This window comes from Lycium ferocissimum, chromosome 6 (genome assembly GCF_029784015.1).
Source record: "Lycium ferocissimum isolate CSIRO_LF1 chromosome 6, AGI_CSIRO_Lferr_CH_V1, whole genome shotgun sequence".
In the NCBI taxonomy this organism is placed as follows: Eukaryota; Viridiplantae; Streptophyta; class Magnoliopsida; order Solanales; family Solanaceae; genus Lycium; species Lycium ferocissimum.
This window is the reverse complement of record NC_081347.1, coordinates 21,369,262-21,373,252: the sequence shown is the minus strand read 5'-3', so window position 1 is coordinate 21,373,252 and position 3,991 is coordinate 21,369,262.

Genomic DNA, 3,991 nt, shown 5'->3' with positions numbered 1-3,991 from the left:
GTCACCATTCGTAATAAGTATCCCATTACTCGCATTGATGACTTGTTCGACCAGCTTTAGGGTGCTTTGGTATTTTTGAAGATTGAGGTGAGTTTAGGCGACTATCAACTGAAGAGTCGGGCCGAGGATGTTCTGAAGATGGCCTTTAGGACTCGTTATGGTTATTACGAGTTCCTTATAATGTCGTTTGGGCTTACGAATGGCCCAACTGCGTTTATGACTTTGATGAATGGCATTTTTAAGCCATATCTTGATTCTTTCATCATTGTATTCATCGATGATATCCTGGTGTATTCGAAGAGTAGGGAGGAGCATGAGCGTCATTTAAGGATTGCCCTTGGGTTATTGAAGGAGAATGAGCTTTATGCCAAGTTTTTAAAGTGTGAGTTCTAACTTGAGACCGTGGCATTCTTGGGCCACGTTGTGTCTAAGGATGGGATCATGGTTGATCCCAAGAAGATTGAGGTTTTTTAAGATTAGACGCGGCCCACTACTGTGTCCAAGATTCGTAGGTTCGTGGGGTTAGCCAGCTATTACCATCGATTTGTGAAGGGTTTCATTTCTATTGCTTCTTCGTCGTCTAGATTGACTCAGAAGAAGGTTCCTTTTCAGTAGTCAGATGCTTGTGAAGAGAGCTTTCAAAAGCTCAAGACTCTTTTGACTTCAGTTCCGATTCTAGCATTACGCATGAAGGGTAAGGATTTCTCAGTGTGTTGTGATGCATCCCGTGTTGGTTTGGGTGTTGTGTTAATGCAGGAGGGTAAAGTCGTTGCCTATGCTTCCCGTCAGTTGAAGATCCACGAGAAGAACTACCCTACCCATGATCTGGAGTTATTAGCGGTAGTCTTCGCCTTGAAGATTTAGAGGCACTATCTGTATGGAGTCCATTGTGAGGTGTTCACCGACCACTGCAGCCTTCTGTATGTGTTCAGTCAGAGAGATCTAAATTCCAAGCAGTGTAGGTGTATGGAGCTTCTGAAGGATTATGACATCACCATTCTCTATCATCCAGGGAAGGCTAATATGGTAGCTGATGGCTTGATTCGTAAGGCAATGAGTATGGGTAGCTTAGCTGGGTTGGTTACTTCTGAGAGTCCGTTAGCCATGGAGGTTCAGACTCTGGCTAACAGTTTTGTGCGCCTTGATATCTCAATTTTGGGCAGAGTCTTAGCTTGTGTTGGGGCGAGGTCGTCCCTCTTGGAGCATATTAGGGCCCAGCAATTTGAGGATGCCCAGTTTGTAAGATTCGAGAGAAGGTTCTGAGAGGTGAGGCCAAGGAGTGCATGCTTTATAGTGAGAGTATTCTGTGGATCAAGAGACGCGTGTGCGTTCCTCATGTTGGTGATTTGATTGGTTTGATTTTGGAGGAGGCCCATAGTTCTAGATATTCCATTCATCTGAGTGCTACGAAGATGTATTGAGATCTGAGGTAGCACTACTAGTGGGGTAGGATGAAGAGAGATATTGCAGGTTTTGTGGCTAAGTGTGGAAATTGTCAGCAAATCAAGTATGAGCACCAGAGACCTGGTGGTGTGCTTCAGAGGATACCCATTCCCGAGTGGAAGAAGGAGAGGATTGCCATGGATTTTGTTGTGGATCTTCCGAAGACCCTAGGCAAGTGTTACATCTTGTACTTTTGTACGCTGGATTTGTCGTAAGTTAATCTACGTAAGTTCAAGGACAAGATTATTTTTGTAGTTATATGTATTTATGCTATGTTTAACAAGTGATAAAAAAGTGTCATAAGAACTAGAGGTTAAATGAATCGGAGAAAATAAGTTTTGTCAAAGTTTAGGGATGTTGAACAAGTTACACGGACTGTATGGAATTTTGGTCCTATTCAAGTACGCAAATAAAGAGATCGGTGTATAAAAGTTTGAGGTCCCGAAATAAGTTAGGACTTAACAAGCGTGACGACAGTAATTGGAAATAACATTTTGTATATATGGAAAAAGAGGATACGGACTAGCACCATATTATATGATCATGATAATGAGTGTATGAAGCATGCCAATTTATTATTCAAGTGAAGTGCAATCAAGGAATTTATTATGTGTGTGATTGGTTAAATGTTAGAATAGAGTGGGAGATTTTAAAATTAATAATGGAGTTAATTAGGATTAAATGGATAAAATCTTTTAGTGGGCTGCCACATGTTAATAGTTAAGATAAAGTGGCATTGAGTGTGAAAATGAGTCATATCACTTGCATTGCTAGTTGACACGTGTAAAAGGGATGAAGGGGCATCCATATTTCTATTTCATATCATTGAAAATGGATGGGGAAAACTGAAAGGAAGTGAACAAAGGTGCAGCAATATGCTAATTGTATGGAGGCCATACGTATAGCTTTATTTATTTATTTTTTTCTTGGAGAATTTTCATACGAGGGGAATGGGCAGTATACAGTAAAACATGAGATGATATTTTTAAGGCAGCAACATTGTATTTGGTAGGAGCAGCAACATGACATATTTCTATAAAGGGCAGCAACGTTTTCCATTTATGGCATATCAAAGGTTATTTCGTAGTGAAGTAAAGTGATGGTAAGCTTTTATGAAGGCGATCCAAGTTTGATTCTTCATCTACCACTTTCTACGGGGTTGTATGAGCGTTTAAGGTTGAAGTGTTAATTGAGGGGAGTTCGGTATTGAGTGCGTATTGACTACAAGAAGTATGTAAGACAAACCTTTCTTCCTTTGGCAAGATTCTTGTTGTTATTCATTCTATATGTACTTCATATGATCCATTCTTAGACAAGTAAGGTCTAAATGTTTCTTGTGATGGCTTATTGATATTGTACTCCTATTCTCTGTTCCGAAGGGAACACCCATAAGGTGCCAAGTTGAGTTGTGTATATGGTTTTACTAATGATTTCGAGGAAATGAGTTTTATACTAAAGGAAACATAAAGTTTGATTTTCAAAACCACTCCGAAGGAGGTGCGAGATTTTACTACTTCATTTCATTTACAATTTATGTTCACATTCCATAGTATCATCCCTTTGTATTGATATGATCATTTATTCTTTGGGTAGGGCAATAAGATGAAATTGAGTAGAATATAAGTAGTAAGAATTTCATAACAATTCTACCCTCAAACTTGGAATTATGTCCTCCCAAGTCTAGTGAGATACAAATTTGATAACTTCTTATGAACGACTAAGGCTAATAATTAGATTGTGATGAATTGATTAGTGACTTATGATATGAATTGAAATTGATATTTGTGGATTGAGTTTGTGTTGATATGATGGTGATATTAAGCCGGAAGCGGCTGCCCGAAGGGGCCATCATTATTATGCCGGAAGCAACCGTCCGAAGAGACTATTGTGATACTAGACAAAAGCTGCTGTTCGAAGGGACCATTCTGTTAACATGTCGGAAGCGGCATGTGTGTTGGACTGCATTATTTACTTAAAGATTGTTTTGAGACTTCGTGTGCACATTTATGTTTCTTCTAGCGAAGGTTGCAGGTATTGGGTTAGATTGTGATTTCTTCTCTCCTAAGTCAAATTATGATTATGAATTTTTACCACTTTACATACTCAGTACATTGTCTGTACTGATGTTCTTTTGTCTGGGGACGCTGCATTCATGCCCGTAGCCCAGTTGTTCGTTAAGTGTTAAGTGTATAGCTAGGATACTTGGACGTCGACCGGGATTGGCAAGTTCCACCTCATTCGGAGTCATGGCCGAGTCATGTATAGATATGTATGATTATAGGTATGTCGGGCTCGTCTTGACTCATAATGTTCAGTTTACTTCTTAGAGACTTCTGCAGACAGTGTCCTGTGGTATGTTTGTTGAGATGTCGACAAAGTGATGTCAGTGGAGTTGTCACGACCCGAATAGGGCCATGACAGGCACCCGGGGCTAACCACCGAGCACCACTCATTCTATTACTCATCCTGCGTTCATTCATATTCCTTATGCTCATAATCATAGAAAACTATTTTCATTTGAAACATATTTACCTTTATATACATAAGC